Source organism: Lolium perenne, chromosome 3, assembly GCF_019359855.2.
Source record: "Lolium perenne isolate Kyuss_39 chromosome 3, Kyuss_2.0, whole genome shotgun sequence".
In the NCBI taxonomy this organism is placed as follows: domain Eukaryota; kingdom Viridiplantae; phylum Streptophyta; class Magnoliopsida; order Poales; family Poaceae; genus Lolium; species Lolium perenne.
This window is the reverse complement of record NC_067246.2, coordinates 301,946,258-301,968,485: the sequence shown is the minus strand read 5'-3', so window position 1 is coordinate 301,968,485 and position 22,228 is coordinate 301,946,258. Positions and strand designations below refer to the sequence as shown.

At 43.1% G+C, this 22,228-nt stretch overlaps 2 long non-coding RNA genes across 2 annotated transcripts; both read right to left on the bottom strand.

Moving 5' to 3' along the window:
- Positions 1–9,164: 9,164 nt before the first annotated feature.
- Positions 9,165–12,262, bottom strand: LOC139838618 (uncharacterized). Its single transcript, XR_011756182.1, has 2 exons — positions 11,346–12,262; positions 9,165–9,328 (listed from the first exon to the last, which is right to left on the bottom strand). It is a non-coding gene; the product is annotated as an uncharacterized lncRNA (long non-coding RNA).
- Positions 12,263–18,322: 6,060 nt separating this feature from the next.
- On the bottom strand, positions 18,323–21,419 carry LOC127345255 (uncharacterized). The gene is made up of 2 exons (XR_007878604.2): positions 20,503–21,419; positions 18,323–18,486 (listed from the first exon to the last, which is right to left on the bottom strand). It is a non-coding gene; the product is annotated as an uncharacterized lncRNA (long non-coding RNA).
- Positions 21,420–22,228: the final 809 nt, after the last annotated feature.

Below are 22,228 nucleotides of genomic sequence, written 5' to 3'. Positions count from 1 at the left end.
GCTCGCAGCGGAGCGGCGCCTCGGGCGGCTCCACGCTAGCCTCCGCCTCTGCGACCCGCCCTTCCGCTGCCCCATCCGCCGACCACCACGCCGGCCTCCGCGCCCTCGGCCTCCTCGACTTCGTCCGCCTCGACCTCTCCTCCTCCTCCTCCCCGCGACCCGACCTCGTCGCCGAGCTCATCGCCAACTACTGCGCCGACGGCGGCGGATGGAGCACCGTCCGTGGAGAGAGGATCAAGGTCAACCCCAGCGCGTTCGGCAGCGCACTCCCGCCTCCCGGGAACACCCCTCCCGCCGCCGGCGAGACAAGTCCTGGTCACGGCCAGCGCCGCCGTGACTGCTGCCGCCAAGGAGTTCATGGAGGTCTACATCCTCGCCGCTTCCGCCGATGGGGAGCGCCCCTTCCTGGTGGATTTGGAGTCCAAGGCCGTGAGGAACGGAATGGCGCATCTTGTGGACTGGAGGATGCTAATCTGGGAGCAAGTGCGGGCGGAGATGAAGCGCCTCACTGATAGGCACAGCACCAACATGGCGTGCTACTATGGTGCGTACCTGCAGAGGCTCATCTGGGTGCAGAAGGAGGAACTCTTCCGGCTGCCACTGGAGGTGTTCGTGCTGGATGCGCCACCAGCATTGCACCCCCACGAGCTGTCAAATGCGCCACCGGCGTTGCATCCCCACGAGCTGCCAAATGCGTCACCGACGTTGCGCCCCGAGGAGCTTTACATGACAGAGCCATTCGTGGCAGATGCGCCACCGGCATTGCACCCTCAGGAGACAGATGCGCCACCGGCATTGCACCCTCAGGAGACAGATGCGCCACCAGAGCTGGCCATGCCAGATGCACTACCAGCATTGCGCCCCCGGGAGCTATCCATGATGGAGGCGTTCGTGGAGGATGTGCCACTGGCATTGCACCCCCATGAGCTGTCAAATGTGCCACCGGCGTTGCGCCCCTTTGAGCTGTCTGTGATGGAGCCGTCCGTGGTGGATGCGCCCCTGGCATTGCGCCCCCAGGAGCTGTCCATGGCAGAGCCGTTCGTAGCGGATGCGCCACCGGCATTGTGCCCTCAAGAGCTGTCCATGACAGAGGCACCACCAGAGCTGGCCATGCCAGATGCACTACCGTCAGTGTCCATGGCAGATGCGCTACTGGAGCTAGCGGCATTGCACCCCTCAAAGCTGTATGTGATACCGCCGGAGCTAACGGCATTGGACCGCGAGCAGGAACGAGGAAGCAACCAATCAGCACTCAATGATAACCAAAAGCATTGCCCACAGTTCGACTCTGACGTGGAGAAGGTTGAAGCGAGGTGCCAGAAGATTGACATGGCAGCAGAGAAGCCTGACGCGCTATCTGAGATGATCGATGCGAAATTGAAGAAGAAGTTCGATGAGATATCCGAGATGATGGATGGTAAATTGAAGAAGCTTGATGCGGCATCCGAGAATATCGATGCCAAATTGAAGAAATTTGATGCGGTATCTGAGATGATCGATGCCAAATTGAAGAAGTTTGATGTGGTATCCGAGATGATTGAAGACAAACTAGAGAAGAAGTTCGATGTGGTATCCGAGATGATCATGCCAAATTGAAGAAGTATGATGGGGTATTCGAGATGATCAGTGTGACACCTAAGATGATCGAACCCACATCCAAACAGGTTGACGCGGGAACAAAACAACCTGGTGAGCAAGATGTTGACACGGAAGCAATGGACTTGCTCAAGGTACTGACTACCAGGGATCTAAAGAGCAATAACGAGTTGCAAGATGCTCGGAGGAAGCTGATAGAAGTAAGTGGGCAACTGATATCTTCTCTGTGAATACAATTATAATTAGGTAGATACAAGTTCATAAATGATTTCTACGATGAGTGTACTTGATAGTTCCACAAAATATCACATTATATTTATCACTGATTTCCTCGTGGTCGATCTACCGAATGTTTCGCAGGCTTTTGAGCAGTTTACAAATGGCCAGACACATATAGGTGTCAAAAAGATGGGTGTGCTGGATAACAAAGTGTTTGCAAATGCTTGCAGAAATATTCAATCACAAGAGGATGCACAAGTTAGAGCTGCTACGCTTTGTTCAGAATGGGAAAAGGAACTAAGAAACCCAGAATGGCATCCTTTTATGGTAGTCGAGGATGGCGATAAATATACAGTATGTATACTATAAGCCTTCTGCCATTGTTTTTAGTTTCTTAGCTTTGTTAGCTTATATATAACTTAATTCCTCAATTTCTCGGAAACCTAGGAGCACTTTATAATTCAATTCCATCTTCTTTTCCAAACATTCCTTTTTTTATATAAACTTGCAAACATTTCTATGATTCGAACTGAAGGTGACATAACTTATTTTCTTTGATTCAGGAAATTCTCAATGAGGGCGATGACAAGCTTCTCAAGCTAAAAGAGCTCGGTGAAGAAATATACACCTCAGTAGTAAAGGCGCTGCTTGAATTGAATGAGCACAACCCCAGCGGACGCTTCCCCGAAAAGGTGTTGTGGAACTATAAGGATGACAGGAGAGCAACATTGAAAGAGGCCATCGAGTACATCATAAAACTGTGGGGATCACTCAAGAGGAAGCGTTGAGCCCCACCTGCAAGCTTTCAGGAAACATGAACATGAGCATTGAACTTGACTTAATATAGTCGTAGTGCTAGTGGATTAGTTAGAATTTTGCAGTGGTTCACTGCTTCTTTATGACCATGCCACTAGATTAATTAGCTGTGGTCACCTTTTGCTCGCTATCTAGTGCGTACCTAATGCTAGTATTTTATGGCCTTGGCATGGATGCTGGTACTAATCTCAGGAATGTAATTAGGTTTCTCTTTTGTCTTTGTTACTATATCATTCATATGTATGTGATGCTTGTCCTAAGAGCAGCAGCTGAGCTGGAGCGGAGTAGCTCAACCTTGACAATGGTTAGTGCCACATGCTTTGCTCTCCCGCAAAATCCTCTTCACCCAACAGACAAGCTACACCCTGCACTCACTACACAGCATATAGACATCTCCCTCAGGCTCCGTTCATTTAATCCCACTGTGGCTGGGATTGACAACCAATCCCCTTGGGTCAGCCGGGATAACCCCAGATTGGGATTAATCCCAGATTCCCAGTCTATCTCTTAAAAGTGTGTTCTGTTATACCTGGCTAGGGTCCCACTCCATCACCCTTTCAGTCATGTAAGTTGTTTATTGTCTCATCAACACCCACTGATTGAGGTGAGAAAAATTACAAATATGCATGCTAATCTTTGAGTGAATCGTCACTCGTGTCCATCTAAATTATATCTGGAGCACTTATCTGGGGGAAAGAGTGTAGAAAAAAGAAGATATTCTATACTAGAACCTAATTACTAAATTGCTCTTTGTCTGCTGCTAGTGGTCCTGAGCTGAATAGACTGGCTCATGAACCATAATCTAGAGATTATAGAAGGTGTGTGTGACTTTGTGGATATGATCATTTTTGGGAAACTAAATGTTTTTGTGTTTTATATTGCGATATAAAAGAACAAAAGAGTTATGTATTGAAATTAGATGGTATCTGCAGGAAAGCAAATTAATTCTGCTTTCTCCTTATAGTCATTACCATGTCTTTTATGTTTCTGTCGATTGTTCATGCTGCTCTGGTGTTGTTTAAGGTGTTTGATGAAGACTCTTGATTACCATTCACTGAAGCAAATGCAGCGGTTGTTGTCTCGATAGTTTTTTTTTCTTAAAAAGAGTCTTACATCTGGCAGTATGTTAACAGTTATTCTCTTAAACCTCTCTGATTTTGTGTTGCTGTTGGGGGCCAAGATAGGTGCTTCAGCTACAAGCCATGGCTTGGCTGGCAACTTGTACAAGGACTTAACCATGAGCTCCGACGAAGAACATATGATTGTGATAGTTTGATCATATGTCCTATTTTCCGTCATTTCTTTTCCACCAATCTGCCTTCGTTTCTTTTCTGTTGGTTGCTGATTGTTTTTTCTGACAACCAGGTTCATCTAGAGTCTATGCTTATGATGTCAACAATTTGTTACCTTTTTTAAGCGGCTTTTGAATCATCAAGAAGTCTACGCTTTCACCTCCTGATTTCTTTGATCTACCTAGTGAAATTGTGACCTTGTGTTACCCCTTTCTGTGCTGGCATCGTAACTTTGTAGTGAACAGAAGGTTTTTCTGTATCTACCGATGTGTCCATCTATCAAATTTATGTGACATGTTCTGAAATTACTGGAAATGAGCCATGTCCTACTCTCAGGGTTATTGGCTCCTCGCCTTGCATTGTTTTATTTGGGAGTTAATTTTAATGTCATTAGGTTGCTTTGCATTAAAAAAAGTTTAACCTTGTTAGTTGCATGTAATCTTGTCAGTAGGCTGCTGAATGATATGCTTATGTCTGTGACCGCGACGTGCAGGTTTCCAAGAAGAGACGAGAATCAATGATAACAAGGGCATGTTTAGCGGTTAAAATTCAGTACAGGAGTATGCGAGCAGGGCATCACCAGCTACTGAACCCCTTGCACCATGTCTTGAATCTTGAAACAACATCGAGTTTATTATATCAACACTAAGTTGTACAGCTTTGTCTTTTCAGGCAGGCAGGCAGGCGGCGTCGAGTATAAGAGCCAAGATTCTGCACGCCCTGGGAAAGTTGGGGGTTTCCTCGAGCTCTTCCAGGAAGAAGGCGTCCAAGGCCGGCGGAGCAGGGCTGAGCGGAAACTCGGGGAGAGTTGGACACGCTGTGACGATGCCAGCAGGGAACGTGATCAGGTGCCTAGACGGTCGCGTGGACAACAATTGTACAGTATCAGTATGAGTTGCTCAACATGCTGTGTTCGACATGAGCTTCAATGTGATGATCTTTTCCAGTCCTTAGTAATGCAGCTTGGCGTTCCTGATGCTTCTGATAATTCTACTCCGTGGTGTAAGGTTTCTGAATAGTTATGCTCTGATCATTTGAGATGGAACAATGTCTGGGGAAATTTGTTACGAGACGTTACCAGCTGTGTAGGCCGTAGCAGCCGTTTTCCTGGGGACTCTTCTCCTGCTTAATTCCGTTTTCTGACGCACTAGCCGCCTTGAAACAGCGAATTCCCGGATAGAAACGACATTCGTGGACCAGCCTGTGCTACTACGGTCATTGTTTGACCGCCCGCCTGTTTGGAGATGGCACATGAGCAACTACGGACAGAGTGTCAACTGCCAAACACAGGCAGCAACCTGCACCGATTGGACGGCCCTGGCCCGTCCAGCTCCAGTCATGAGAAGCCCGGTACCCATGAATAGGATATGCTTGTACCATGCCATACGCAATTACGCATCCCTCTGCCAAGCGGATATTCTCGCCCCGACCATTGGACACGCACGCAGTCCACTCACGACATCGTCACATCAATCTGGCACCAAGCGGAAGCTGGATGCAAGCAAGACAAGACATCCAGCTTCTTTTATACTACTCTGAACGAGTTATGTTCTATACTCGATCGCTTTCAGGTAAACATCGGTCGCGCGTCACGCAGATCTTCCTGATCCGCAATTCCAATTCTCATCTTCTTGTTTTTTCGCCGGTCCATGTCGATCAATGTCAGTGCAGCACGACGTGTCGATCGACCGGACCCTCGTTATGTAAATTCTTCTCAAGTTTTCAAAGAGAGCAATAATAGTCAAGGCGACTTGGCTGTTCCGGAAGTGTTGCGGAGACGCAACAACTTGTTGGCGGCAGGAAAAGCGGACCATCGTCGGTTCTGGAAAAGGGTTCTTCGCCCATGCACTTGCGGACTTCCATCTTCTTCTGAAAGAGCCTAGCTCCTTTCTGGCGGCGCCGAATCGGTTCTGTTCTGTCGTAGCTGGTCACTCGCTGCCTAGAATCCATGTGCTTTTCCGGTAGTCGACGGCGGGCGAGCGAGCAAGCGTCGTGCGCTTGCCTGCCTTTCTTTGTCTAACTCTTCCTTTCCCAAAGGCCAGTCTGAACTGTGATTGTTCGCCAGCAGCGGAAGCACATGATCGATCGGCCACACGCATGTGCACGCAGCACGGCCGGGCTGGCTCCGGTCCATCAGTCGCGTGTGTGCAGCTAGCTAGTCAGGCCTGACAGCGATACAGATCTAACTCGAACGCAGCTGGCGAGGGAGAGCGCTAGCAGCATCCCGAGCTTTCTTCTCCAAACTGACAAAAGCGTTTACCTCTTCAGCTCTTCTGCCTAAAAAAATGTACTAGTAGCACCAACCTATAGAGGAAGGCTTCCAATCTTCGTCTCATTGGAGCCAAGTTGTGGTATATGAAGGAATCCACCTGCCACGCATGTTCTTTACCTAAGATCAACACTCCCCTACGATAACCTTAATCAATGGCATGCTAGCCGCCGCCGTTTTCATCGCAACAGCTGACGCGCGCCTGACCAATCATGAACCCAGATCAGTTCTCATTTGCTAAAACCTTTTGATTGTACCTTTGCTTGTGACCTGATCCGCCTTTGGACGTACTGACAGGGACTTGCTGCCTTTCTCCGACAATGTAAATCTTGTTTCAACGTGCCAGCCAACTATCAAACATGCGGTTCAGTGTACATTTGTAAACTTGCGGTTAATTGTTCGTGTGACTTTGGGGGATTTGCAAGAAACCGCTCATGTGCCGCTGCGCAATTCGGGGAACTGACGAACAACACCGAAATGGACAGAGCTGTGACGGCCATTATTCAGTTATAAGTACGAGCAATCACCTGGAACAGTAGGCTACAAACCGAGGTCGGAGAATGTGTGGATCGGATCGGACCTCAACACTACGACCACACATATAGGTCCAGTTTTGTATTCATTTGGATGAGCAAAATCGTGTGTGTGTGTGTGGATAAGCGTTCGTGCGTTTCCTTGCGAGAGGAGGTCAGGAGGAGCTAGCTGGGCGTGGGGTCAGTTCCAGGCAAATACAATTGGACAACAGGCTGTGTTGGTGGCGCTGAAATCAGATGCTGTTTCTTAATTTTGTGAGGAGCTTTTGGACGGTTCCGAAGGAGAGAGCTGGGGGTGAGGATTGGCCAGCGCCAGCCAGTGTGGAACTGATGCGCATCTACTCTACTGGCAAATATGGCATCTCCTCCCTCTGCCGGCCGTGGAACTAATGTTTTTGTTACGTGCACTCGGAGATGAACACTCCTCAGATATCAACCCTCTTTACAAACAAAAATGACCACTTTTTGTGACTGTAAGGGCATCTCCAATGGCCCAACCCAAAACGGATACCAAAAGCATGTGTTTAGGTAGGGCCGCCGAGCAAAATGGCTGCCAGACCCTCGATTAGCAGTTTGCGTCGGGTAGCCCCAACAACTAGATGTCCGCTATTCTTCTTAAATTGAAGCATATATATGTCAAAACAAATGTTCCTGTGTGATGTTTAACAAACATATTACATCCAAATAAATAGCAAATTGATACATAGATATGTCATAAAAAAATGTTCCTGTGTGATGTTTAACAAGCATATTACATCCAAATAAATAGCAAAATTTACATGCATTGTCATGCATGCAAAATGAAAGAGCACGGTTCATAATTAACAAATAAAATGAGATGAGAGTGTCTACTCATCGTTCTCTTTATATCCTGCCAATGTCCTGCCTGCAGACATTTGGAAATATGGTTGTTAGAGACGTCAATGTTCATATGCACAAACTCCTCCCATGTTCTTGCTCTAGCCTGTGGGTGAACCAAGTTACCTTGAAATTTCCATCCACCCTCATTCAGGTCATTAGGACGCTCTATCTTAATAATCATGTTGTGCATGATCACACAACACATCATCACCTCATGCATTGTCTTCAGAGACCATGTTCTAGTTGGGTGAGAAACAATAGTCCACCAAGTTTGAAGCACACCAAATATCTGCTCCACATCTTTCCTGCAAGCTCTTGCCTATGGGCAAACCTCTTCTCGGTATCAGGTTTGCAGACTGTTTTCACAAGTGTGGCCCAGTTAGGATAGATGTCATCAACAAGATAGCATGACTTGTCCTATGCATTTTATTGATCTCATAGTACACCACAGGAGCAGTGCCTTGTAGAAGCCGGCCGAACACCGGAGAGCAGTGGAGCACATTAATATTGTAGAACTGCATGCTCTAACCAATGCAACCAAAAGACCGATCTGATGGAAGAGATTAGGCAATGCATTTATACTTCAATACTCCCCCTCACGTGTGGCTCCCTCAGGCCTAAACGTGGACCGAAAGTGGGCTGCAATATTTTTATTTTATATTGCGCCAGCCGTGTCTTGAACTCAAGACCTCTTGGCTCTGATACCATGTAAAACTGCATGCTCTAACCAATGCAACCAAACGACCGATCTGATGGAAGAGATTAGGCAATGCATTTATACTTCAACAAATATTATTGTGGAAATCGTCCATGCCAAACAAAGAGTATCAAATCCACAAATCATGGGATGCAACAACATCAAGAATGAAAGTGCATCCCTCGGCATGGTCGCTATATTGACCTTGCCATGCAAATGGACATTTGTTCCACTCCTAGTGCATAAATCTATGCTACTGATCATCACTAGGAACCCTCTTACCTGGTTGATGGACAACAGCCATGATGTGTCCTTGACTGTTGTCCCTCTCAAGTAAATTTTTTCAAACACCGCAATCACGCTTGGCAAAATCTGTACATGGATTCAAGGTAGGTGTTCTCACTCATTCGCAGTTACTCATCGAAGTTATCACCAGACACTCCGTGCAAAAGCATGCGAATAGCTGTAGAATACTTCTGGTAAGAGGTGAATCCAAGCTTACTAGTGGCATCGGGCATGCATCGGAAGTATGGGCGTAGTCTTCCGATGCCTCATAAAATTATCAAGTACGGGTCGTGTAATATCCCAGGATTGGGGGTTACAAAACTAGAGGAAACAGATGTGTGCATTGCATTCATGCATAGAAAATCCGGGGAATTTTCGCGCTTTTGTTTAAAACCATCAAAGTGATCGAGGTTTCTCTTGCATCGGTGGAACTGAGTTAGTCATCAATGTGGGTGCGACAAAATTCGACATGACCTTTCTAAATCCATGTGTTTTGGGTAGAATAATTTGAATTCAAATTAAATAGGAATAACATGAATTCAAATAAAATATGAATTGGAATTTGAATTCCAAACGAATAGGTAAAAGTAAACACATTTGATAATTCCAAATGAACAAATAATTTAAACTCTATCATAAATAACATTATCCAATTATTTACAAGTCACATAAATAGAAATAGAGAAAATTACAAAAATAAAATAAAAGAAGTCCTAAATCTAAATCTTCTCAATCTTCCAATCTTCTTGTTCTTCTTTCCCTGCAAAAGACACAACAAACGCAAGAGAATAGTTGGTTAATGTTAAAATGTTGCCATCATCCATGATGAGGCATTTTTAATGTGACAGAGCTTAACTATTGGACATTAGAAACTTGTTCTAATACCCAATTGGTGGCCAGAGGGATCAATCTCAATCTTTAGGCAACTTTGGGATCATGGATCATCTTTGGATCATAAAAGGCAACTAATTAATCCCTCTAACCTAGTTAAGTTCCTAATTAGAGAATCCCACCAAATTGGTTCAATTGGATCATGTCTGACATAGATGACATAGATGAGACAGTATGATCCTCAGCCAATCAATTAAAGGCCACAATAGTAGTACTAGGTTGCACAGCACATCATCTCATAGGAGTTAATACAGTTGGCAGTTACAAAATAAAGGCCAAGATGAGATAAGAGCAACCAACCGTAGCTTGTGCTAGGAGGAGAAGAAAGAGAACTTGTCCTCTTGCACTAGCTAATAGAGCATACACACAAGCAGCTTTATCACCACATGCAACCTATGTGTTGTCACCACCACAGCAATTACCCAGTAGTATAAAATCAGGGCTAGAACAACCAGCCGAAGCATTTGTCTCTCGCAACAACCAAACCAGTACCAACCTATCCTTGAGCATATACAAGGATTATCAGCTCAGCTCACATACAAGAACACTATCCGGTACTAGAAGAACCAGCCTTAGAACAGAAAGCTATCAAGAGTAGATCAGCACATCTTAGCAGTCATCTATCCATCATCCACCAGTAAAACACACCAAGATCCATTAGAGGAATAACAAGAATAGCCAAACCAGCCACAAAAATATATTGTTAGATCTTTGGAAATATACAAGCAGCGAGGAGGAGCAGGCTATCTACAAGAAGCAGGTTATTCAGAATCCAGAAGGCCAAGCTATTCAACAACAGCAGGTTGATCCATCGATCTCATACAAGCATCTCAGCATACTAGCTTGCCAACTAGAATCAGGGGAAATAAATGAGGAATATACAACCCTCCCATCAATCTACCCTTCAACTAGACTCGGTCTAGGAGGATTTGAGAGATGGATTTCTCTCAGATCTGGCAGAGAAGTGCTATGCCAATATCATCACTGAGAAATACAAAGCCACATAAAAGCATCTGTTCTTATCCAAGATTTTGCCTCAGCCTATGCATCATAGGCAGGGCCAAGAAATCAAGCATAGTTCTGTTCTTATCAGTCCTATGTAGAGAAAGAGAGAAAAAGTGAGGTGTCAGTAGAGAGGGAAGCTTGATCACCTAGCCTTAGCTAGTGATCCCTGGTAGAACCAGGAGCTCATACCCTAACCACATACAGAGAGAATAGCAAGGTCCATGTGAGAAAGCCAGCAAATAAATCATGTCCAGGAATAATCAAGTATCCACTTTGCATATCACATATACATATATCTGTTACATAACACATGGTAATAATCACTGGATCAATGGAGCACTTGATCCAACAACCAAGCCATATTAAACCAGCAAATAAGCTCAATAACAAGCCAACAACAAAAGCTTGCTTGAGAAATCAACAATACATGTTCCTTGCATATATAAGCCACTAAGAATTAAAACAAGAGTATCACTGAATTGCCTTAGCCAGCAGTAGTATTCATGTCCAGTTTTATCTAATATAGCATTCCAGCAGTTAACTTAGGCCAGGGATGGTTATCCATCCAAATTGAGGCAGAAATGGTAACATCAGACCAGCAGCCTTTCTCAGAAAACCTGGATAATCAATTCATCCAAACTGGAGCATTACCAAGCACATGTTAGCTAACCAATTTGATGCAGCAGCTAGTAGTTATAGGTCCCATCTTAAGCATATAGTATAACTCATTAGAATCAGTACTTGACTGATAAATTTACAAGTCATATAGCCCATGAATAGCACTCCCAAGCATATGCAATAATCAGGCCAAGCACACTCCAGTTCTTGGTCAACAAATTCATAGCCATAGAGAATACAGAGAGAGAGGGGGAATAGCTCACAGTGGTGTAGTCGAATAGAGGAAGAGGCCGACGCCGGGGTTGCGTCCGCAGCACCGTCCCGCCGGCGTCAAGGTCGAGGGGGCAGTAGCAGTAGCAGGGCACCATCACCAGCATCACAACACCATGCCACCACCAGCAACATCACCACACCACCACCAGAATGCCATCGCAGCAACCAACACCATATCACCACCAGTACACAGCCACAGTAGCATAGCGCAAGTAGCAAGGGTGGTCGGGGTTGCCAACAAGGACGACCAAGGGCTCGAGGAGGTAGTCGAGATAGACGAGAAGCTCGAGCCGGCACCGGAGATGGCCGGAGGTGCCAGGGGCGGTCGACATCGACCAACGTTGTGAGCGGTGATGACAAATCAAAGGGGGCATAGGGGGTCGATGCAGGGCTGTAGAGCATCACAGCAGCAGGAGGCTGGCGGAGGAGGACGTGCCAGAGGTCAGCCGAGGTGCGGCGGCGCTGGAGTTAGCCGGCGACGGCTAAACCGACCAGCGACCGCTAGGGTTCCGCATTGGGGGCGACAGTGAGGATCCATGAAAATCAAATCAAACAGGGGGAGGTTGTAGATCCCGTCGAGGTGAGCAAAAACCCCACCTCGCCGGCGTCGGAGTCGGCCGGTAGCGGCCGAGAGAAGGCGGTGAAGCAACAGCGTCGCGGAGGTCGCGAGCGCGGGCGACAGGGGCGTCGCGGCGAGGGAGAGTGGAGGAGTAGAAAGGGGAGAGGGTGGCGAAGCCTCGGTGGCGGGCGGCGGCGCCGGAGTTGGCCAGCGGCTGGCCGGGGCTGCGACGGCCGGAGCGGCACGGCCTGTGCGCGTGGGACGTCTGTGCGTGCGTGTGAAAGAAAAAGAAAATGAGAGGAGCGACGAGAGAGACGTGAGGGGATCGACTGTGCTAGACTGGAACCGTACGTTGTATGACCGACCGTCTATGTGCATATGTGTGTCATAATTTGCCCAGCTCTAAACTCATCCGTGTGTCCCTAAATATACAAGCCAATTGAATTAGAACATGTACAATACTCATGTTAGTGTAATTAAATGTATGCCTATTTTTATTACAGATTAGAAAGAAAATACTCAACAATATATACAAATTGTTTTCTAACTTCTAAAAAAATACTAGAAACATTACTCATGTAATTAAACATTATTTCAACTTTAGTTTTGTAATAATTATCTTCATTATAATTTAAACATGATTCAATAAATAAAACTTAGTTTTGATGTTGAATTAATAAAAGTCATTTAGAAGTTTCATAAAATAATGAATGTTAGCCAACTCTAAATTATATTCTAGTACTGGCTTTTACTATTTTATGAATATTTAGTATACCTTAAAATAGTTAATATACCTTTATTTTCTAAGATGAATAATATTAGGAGTTTACAATCACACCTAAAGTCATAAAAACTCCAACAACACTTAAATCCTTACACTTGCACAAAACTCAAATTACAGTAAATTGTTTCACTTACTTTGCATATCCATGCTCTCTTAGAAAAATTCAAATGCTAAATGAATATCCACTTGTCATGTTCATATGTTCCATCTACCTCCTTAGTGGATCCAATAGCAAAACCTAGAACCCATAAGCCTCAACTGAAATACTTCTTACTACTTAAGTAATATGTTCTTCAAAAGTTGTTCTTTTGAAGTAGATATAGAGTAATAAACAACCCTGCCTAATAGGACCTATAAACCCTAGCCAGCTATCATCAGCAAGATATACCAACCTTGATAACACCTATGTATAATGAATTGCTCAGATGTGCTTCACTAAAACCATATGATTCCTAGCTACTGATGAATCCAAAATTGTTGTGATCCATCTAATCTTTACTCGAGAACCAAATTATAACCATAGTAAACCATAGAACTCCACAACCCTGATTATTATACTTGTTATTTATTCAAGAACATGTTCTTCAAAAGTTATTCTTTTAAAGTATATATAATAATCAATCATTAACCATGACATATAGTGCTAAAACTAACCACTATTCATTACATGATTAGGATTACACCAAATCTTAATATTGTGTGCTATTAATGCTATTGCTATGATATATTGCAGCACATGATTATGATACCAAGTAATCACACCTGAATAAGAACCTTGTTTGTGAATCACTCTAAAAGTGCAACACACCCTGAACTAATCATTACCACTCACCAAACCTAAATCATCGGGGTTAGGTCACGCTTAGAGCGATTGCATCTCATACTTATGCATTATTGCATCCTTGCCAATCTTTTAAACATCGTCCTTACCGGACGATGATGCTATTTCAGAATTTGGAGTTATTGCGTATCGAAGACCTTGCCTGCATAATCTTGCAGTCAAGAAAGGCAAGTTCATCACTTGCTCATGTCATTTGAGTATTTCTATCAAATTACTTGCAAAGTACTATGGTTATCACTATTGCATAAAAACCAAAACCACTACTTTCATAACTATGAATATGACTATGTGGTGGGCAATGGAACCATGGATTGTGTTGATATGGTGGAGGTTCCATTGCAAGGGTTTATATCCATCTAGGATTAAACAACAAATGTCGCCAGTGATTCTTGTGCCGTAATATCCGTGTTAACCATAAGATCTGGAGTGGGACGGAGTAGTCAAAAGTGTTTCCACCTCTCGTTCATCAACGGATGCGCTTACCGTAGCAGTTGTATCTTGCGGAGCAACTTGTGGGTGGGGAACCCATTCTAAGTCCCCACGGATATGCAGTGCATACCGTAGCGGTTGCGGCTTGCGGAACAACTTGTGGGTGGGGAACCCATTCTAAGTCCCCACGGTATTGCGGTCTATGATGGGTTGCAGCTACCGGCGAAGGAGTTTGGTTCGATCCCAGACTGTCGTCGTGGTCGGGGTCCACCCTGAAATTACGGGAATAATGGGACCGGCGAGGACCCAGGGTCGGGGCATGCAACAAAGGGTGGGTGTTCGAGGTAGCGGAGGAACATGATTGGCTAGACCTTATACCGGGCCTCACACCATAGGAAGTGTGGACGAGCTCGCGGCTCGGTTGGCACCAAGGTTAAGATCTCTTATGGGTAAAGCAACACACCTCTGCAGAGTGTAAAGAACCGTGACCTGTCACTCCCTGTTCCGGGATATGGAACTGCGAACGCGGCCGGAAAGGAGCTCCATGAAGTTCTAGTAAACCGGTGAAGGCTGACGGACATAGTTCTTTTGAATAAAAGCAACCTTTTGAAGAAATGGTTATGAAAACTTGCATTGGTATTAGACTTTCTGGTCTAATATCGTAGCTAGTGCATTAAACACCTCTTTCCTATAATGAACTTGTTGAGTACGCTCGTACTCATCCCACTCTTAAATCCCCTGCTTAGATATGGAGGCATCGAAGGAGGATCTACAGTGCAACTCGAAGACCGAGGAGTCAACAACTACTTCAAGAGACAGGACCCTGTCAGAGGAGTCAGTTACACATCCAACAAGGAGAAAACCTAGTTTAGCCATAGAATGGAACTAGCTTCCTAAACCTAGCTCCTACTTAGCTAGAATCTATTCATAGCCTCTATAGCTAGTCAAATACTCTACAAATAGAGTTCGTGATAGGATTAGACTACGAGTCGTTCTTCTGGAGTTTATTTGCAGATTTACCTCATTGTAAAGTAGGAGGCTGTGATGATCTTATGTAACAGAGTCAGTGTTGTAATTCTATAGACATGCCTTGGACCCGCATATGTTTCTGTTGTACCACTCTGAGCGATATAATACTAGTGGAACGGTGTTTCATTGGTGTTATATCAGACTTGCATACTACACCATGCAGTGGTATGCCGGGTCACCACAGTTGGTATCAGAGCAAATGCTTTGACCCTAGGATTAAAACCCTTTAAATGAGACCTATAGGATTGGTAGTGTCTATAGGAAGTTGTCTTGGTTAAACCAAATACTTCTTATGACTTGAGATGGATATTCACTTGAGAATAATCCTGACACACTTGAGTCAACCTTTCTTATCTATCCTTCCTAAGTGAAGTTAGTTAGCTAATCCCAAATATGTAGCATACATTAAGTCCTTCAAACCATAGATGAGTAGATCACAGTTGGTATACAATACATGGTAGTCCAAAGAGAGGATACAACCATAAGGAAGATATCCTATTGGAAGATGTGTACCAACATCTATTATGATTAAATAAAAGTATTCAGACCTGTAATAGAAGTTATATCAAGTGATGAAGATAATTTAGATATCCTAATAGAAGATGTAGACCCAGATAAGTAATGAGTAAGTAAAAATTATCTAGACATATGAAACAACTGATAGTAAGTGAAAAATATAAGTTATTTAAGGTAGTATAGACCATGATGAGTCAATCATGGAAAATAAGGAAGAGGGATAGGAATAAAATATGCCAACTTACATGGTAGAGTCGTTAATCATATATGATTCACTTGAGAGTCATTATGTGATGGACTAAAACATCATAAATAATTAAGATGAGTACGATACGAAGACAGGTGTTCAACAATAGTGCAAGAATTTTGTTCCAAAAATATGGGAAGTGTGCCAAGCACATCATGACCATAGTCTTATGAAAATATAAACACTTGGAAGTATAGGAGCTATATTTCCATAATTATGTGTTTAGAGTAGCAATGTTAGAACCCAGATATACCATGTGAAATTAGTCCTCAACAAAATGGAAGATAAGTTAGTACTTCCAAAGAAAATTAGGTTAACCTCAAATATCCTAGACCACTTCGTTTCAAGTTTATCTCATTGCAAATGTGCAATTATGGTAAAGGTTGAGACAAATAGTAGTCTGCCATATAATCATGCTAAGTATCATGATATAAACCTATCTTATATGGTGTTATATACTACACATCAGAGCCTGATGTTTAGAGATGTTTTACTCAACTATTATTCGGGCCTATGATGATGTGTATTATAAGCACAAAGCTGAATCTTCTTGGATTTTATTGGATTTTCATTGTTTGACTAGATCCATACATGAAGTTTGACTTTGATATGCAAATGCATGTTGCAATATCAAGTCCTTACTTGGTGCTATAGATCTAGAGGGTAATGGTAAACGTGTGAGGAAGTGACGAATTCTGGAAGATTCCGAAGATAAGATGAAGGTTCATCAGAAGAAATGAGTAAAGTTGTGGGAAGCAACCACAATACTCTGAAGGAAGTACAACCAGAAACTCATGCTTACCTCAATAGAGGAGTACTTTAGTACATAAGAAGCATGAAGGTGAGAAAGATAATGATTATGGTGAAGCTCAAGCAGATCCATAATTAATATAGAAGAGGGAATGCATGGGAAATCACTTAGGATACTATAATCATAGTGTCAGCTAGTGGTTTTCTAGCAACAATAAACCCTCGAAGAAAGGAAGATGATATATGAAACCCATAGCAGATATAAGAAGACCATAGTTGATATCAGAAGACCACAGTTAATATAGGATCAATACTGCGAGATAAAGTAGAAGATGTCTCGTCAAGTTGATCAGAACCTATAATAGAGTCCATTTTTAGATAACAAATAGCCATAATTGGTATCAAGTAGTCCATCATTGGATTACTTGTACCAAGAAGTTGTGAACGAATAAAATTTTGTTAGCCAAATAATTATGACTTATAATCATTCAGTCGAAGGATTCATGTTGGACGTCCATAATTGAGTGGATACACCACAAATATTCTTCGTGAGACTTTTAGAAAAGTATAAACCATAAACTAGAACCAAACCAATATTCTAACCATAAACCCAATGGTTGGAAGAAAAGGAATTGAAGACCATAAGAAAACTCTAAGGGGTAGAGTAAAGACTGAGTTGGATGAACAGTGACTCCATACTTGGAGCAAGATAGATGAAGAAGGTCTAAACTGAGAGGAAGTTAAATCTTATTTTCATAAGATTGTTGAACACTACTTTCAGAAGTATGTCAGACCAGAAGCTGAGGTTTATACCTCGAGGAAGTAAGAAGTGGACTATAACTTGAGAAAGTGAGTAAAATTTACTCAGAAGTACGGAAGCTCAAGTAAGCTAAGTCTAATGAAGTTGGGCGAAGGAAATACCGTAGACCAATAAAGCTCAAGATGGTCAAAGAATGAAGAAGATTGAACATACCAATATCAAAGACTAATAGAATGATTCCTTTCATGGAACCTAAATGAAACAAAATAGTTATAGGTATCAACTATAAACCATGATTTGACAGACTAAATGAGTCTAAACCATTCTTAGAGAAGTAAACTGTCAAGACCATATCTATGGTAAGTACCTTACCAAGTACCATTATTGCAGTTTTGGTAGTAAGGGAAAAACAAAGTCCTATTTTATCAAATAGGAGAATGTTATCCAATTAATCCTCAATTAAGACTGTCAGTACAAGAAGAAGTCCTAATCATTGAATCTTCAATGAGAAAGGAAACAAGATTATGATATTGAAAGGAATCATGGAATTGAAATAAGAAGCCATGGTTCAGAGACAGAAACTATTGGATTCCAGGAAGAATCTGGACAAGGGATATATTCAGTTATATATAGTGAGATCACCATAGAGTTTGAGAAAAGATGTAGTCTGCACAAGTCAGATCCACACTCCGGAAACGTGAGAGAGTTCCAACTTCGAGGACGAAGTTTAGTTTAAGGGGTAGAGACTGTAATATCCCAGGATTGGGGGTTACAAAACTAGAGGAAACAGATGTGTGCATTGCATTCATGCATAGAAAATCCGGGGAATTTTCGCGCTTTTGTTTAAAACCATCAAAGTGATCGAGGTTTCTCTTGCATCGGTGGAACTGAGTTAGTCATCAATGTGGGTGCGACAAAATTCGACATGACCTTTCTAAATCCATGTGTTTTGGGTAGAATAATTTGAATTCAAATTAAATAGGAATAACATGAATTCAAATAAAATATGAATTGGAATTTGAATTCCAAACGAATAGGTAAAAGTAAACACATTTGATAATTCCAAATGAACAAATAATTTAAACTCTATCATAAATAACATTATCCAATTATTTACAAGTCACATAAATAGAAATAGAGAAAATTACAAAAATAAAATAAAAGAAGTCCTAAATCTAAATCTTCTCAATCTTCCAATCTTCTTGTTCTTCTTTCCCTGCAAAAGACACAACAAACGCAAGAGAATAGTTGGTTAATGTTAAAATGTTGCCATCATCCATGATGAGGCATTTTTAATGTGACAGAGCTTAACTATTGGACATTAGAAACTTGTTCTAATACCCAATTGGTGGCCAGAGGGATCAATCTCAATCTTTAGGCAACTTTGGGATCATGGATCATCTTTGGATCATAAAAGGCAACTAATTAATCCCTCTAACCTAGTTAAGTTCCTAATTAGAGAATCCCACCAAATTGGTTCAATTGGATCATGTCTGACATAGATGACATAGATGAGACAGTATGATCCTCAGCCAATCAATTAAAGGCCACAATAGTAGTACTAGGTTGCACAGCACATCATCTCATAGGAGTTAATACAGTTGGCAGTTACAAAATAAAGGCCAAGATGAGATAAGAGCAACCAACCGTAGCTTGTGCTAGGAGGAGAAGAAAGAGAACTTGTCCTCTTGCACTAGCTAATAGAGCATACACACAAGCAGCTTTATCACCACATGCAACCTATGTGTTGTCACCACCACAGCAATTACCCAGTAGTATAAAATCAGGGCTAGAACAACCAGCCGAAGCATTTGTCTCTCGCAACAACCAAACCAGTACCAACCTATCCTTGAGCATATACAAGGATTATCAGCTCAGCTCACATACAAGAACACTATCCGGTACTAGAAGAACCAGCCTTAGAACAGAAAGCTATCAAGAGTAGATCAGCACATCTTAGCAGTCATCTATCCATCATCCACCAGTAAAACACACCAAGATCCATTAGAGGAATAACAAGAATAGCCAAACCAGCCACAAAAATATATTGTTAGATCTTTGGAAATATACAAGCAGCGAGGAGGAGCAAAGCTATCTACAAGAAGCGAGTTATTCAATCCAAGGCCAAGCTATTCAACAACAAGAAAGGTTGATCCATCGATCTCATACAAGCATCTCAGCATACTAGCTTGCCAACTAGAATCAGGGGAAATAAATGAGGAATATACAACCCTCCCATCAATCTACCCTTCAACTAGACTCGGTCTAGGAGGATTTGAGAGATGGATTTCTCTCAGATCTGGCAGAGAAGTGCTATGCCAATATCATCACTGAGAAATACAAAGCCACATAAAAGCATCTGTTCTTATCCAAGATTTTGCCTCAGCCTATGCATCATAGGCAGGGCCAAGAAATCAAGCATAGTTCTGTTCTTATCAGTCCTATGTAGAGAAAGAGAGAAAAAGTGAGGTGTCAGTAGAGAGGGAAGCTTGATCACCTAGCCTTAGCTAGTGATCCCTGGTAGAACCAGGAGCTCATACCCTAACCACATACAGAGAGAATAGCAAGGTCCATGTGAGAAAGCCAGCAAATAAATCATGTCCAGGAATAATCAAGTATCCACTTTGCATATCACATATACATATATCTGTTACATAACACATGGTAATAATCACTGGATCAATGGAGCACTTGATCCAACAACCAAGCCATATTAAACCAGCAAATAAGCTCAATAACAAGCCAACAACAAAAGCTTGCTTGAGAAATCAACAATACATGTTCCTTGCATATATAAGCCACTAAGAATTAAAACAAGAGTATCACTGAATTGCCTTAGCCAGCAGTAGTATTCATGTCCAGTTTTATCTAATATAGCATTCCAGCAGTTAACTTAGGCCAGGGATGGTTATCCATCCAAATTGAGGCAGAAATGGTAACATCAGACCAGCAGCCTTTCTCAGAAAACCTGGATAATCAATTCATCCAAACTGGAGCATTACCAAGCACATGTTAGCTAACCAATTTGATGCAGCAGCTAGTAGTTATAGGTCCCATCTTAAGCATATAGTATAACTCATTAGAATCAGTACTTGACTGATAAATTTACAAGTCATATAGCCCATGAATAGCACTCCCAAGCATATGCAATAATCAGGCCAAGCACACTCCAGTTCTTGGTCAACAAATTCATAGCCATAGAGAATACAGAGAGAGAGGGGGAATAGCTCACAGTGGTGTAGTCGAATAGAGGAAGAGGCCGACGCCGGGGTTGCGTCCGCAGCACCGTCCCGCCGGCGTCAAGGTCGAGGGGGCAGTAGCAGTAGCAGGGCACCATCACCAGCATCACAACACCATGCCACCACCAGCAACATCACCACACCACCACCAGAATGCCATCGCAGCAACCAACACCATATCACCACCAGTACACAGCCACAGTAGCATAGCGCAAGTAGCAAGGGTGGTCGGGGTTGCCAACAAGGACGACCAAGGGCTCGAGGAGGTAGTCGAGATAGACGAGAAGCTCGAGCCGGCACCGGAGATGGCCGGAGGTGCCAGGGGCGGTCGACATCGACCAACGTTGTGAGCGGTGATGACAAATCAAAGAGGGCATAGGGGGTCGATGCAGGGCTGTAGAGCATCACAGCAGCAGGAGGCTGGCGGAGGAGGACGTGCCAGAGGTCAGCCGAGGTGCGGCGGCGCTGGAGTTAGCCGGCGACGGCTAAACCGACCAGCGACCGCTAGGGTTCCAGATTGGGGGCGACAGTGAGGATCCATGAAAATCAAATCAAACAGGGGGAGGTTGTAGATCCCGTCGAGGTGAGCAAAAACCCCACCTCGCCGGCGTCGGAGTCGGCCGGTAGCGGCCGAGAGAAGGCGGTGAAGCAACAACGTCGCGGAGGTCGCGAGCGCGGGCGACAGGGGCGTCGCGGCGAGGGAGAGTGGAGGAGTAGAAAGGGGAGAGGGTGGCGAAGCCTCGGTGGCGGGCGGCGGCGCCGGAGTTGGCCAGCGGCTGGCCGGGGCTGCGACGGCCGGAGCGGCACGGCCTGTGCGCGTGGGACGTCTGTGCGTGCGTGTGAAAGAAAAAGAAAATGAGAGGAGCGACGAGAGAGACGTGAGGGGATCGACTGTGCTAGACTGGAACCGTACGTTGTATGACCGACCGTCTATGTGCATATGTGTGTCATAATTTGCCCAGCTCTAAACTCATCCGTGTGTCCCTAAATATACAAGCCAATTGAATTAGAACATGTACAATACTCATGTTAGTGTAATTAAATGTATGCCTATTTTTATTACAGATTAGAAAGAAAATACTCAACAATATATACAAATTGTTTTCTAACTTCTAAAAAAATACTAGAAACATTACTCATGTAATTAAACATTATTTCAACTTTAGTTTTGTAATAATTATCTTCATTATAATTTAAACATGATTCAATAAATAAAACTTAGTTTTGATGTTGAATTAATAAAAGTCATTTAGAAGTTTCATAAAATAATGAATGTTAGCCAACTCTAAATTATATTCTAGTACTGGCTTTTACTATTTTATGAATATTTAGTATACCTTAAAATAGTTAATATACCTTTATTTTCTAAGATGAATAATATTAGGAGTTTACAATCACACCTAAAGTCATAAAAACTCCAACAACACTTAAATCCTTACACTTGCACAAAACTCAAATTACAGTAAATTGTTTCACTTACTTTGCATATCCATGCTCTCTTAGAAAAATTCAAATGCTAAATGAATATCCACTTGTCATGTTCATATGTTCCATCTACCTCCTTAGTGGATCCAATAGCAAAACCTAGAACCCATAAGCCTCAACTGAAATACTTCTTACTACTTAAGTAATATGTTCTTCAAAAGTTGTTCTTTTGAAGTAGATATAGAGTAATAAACAACCCTGCCTAATAGGACCTATAAACCCTAGCCAGCTATC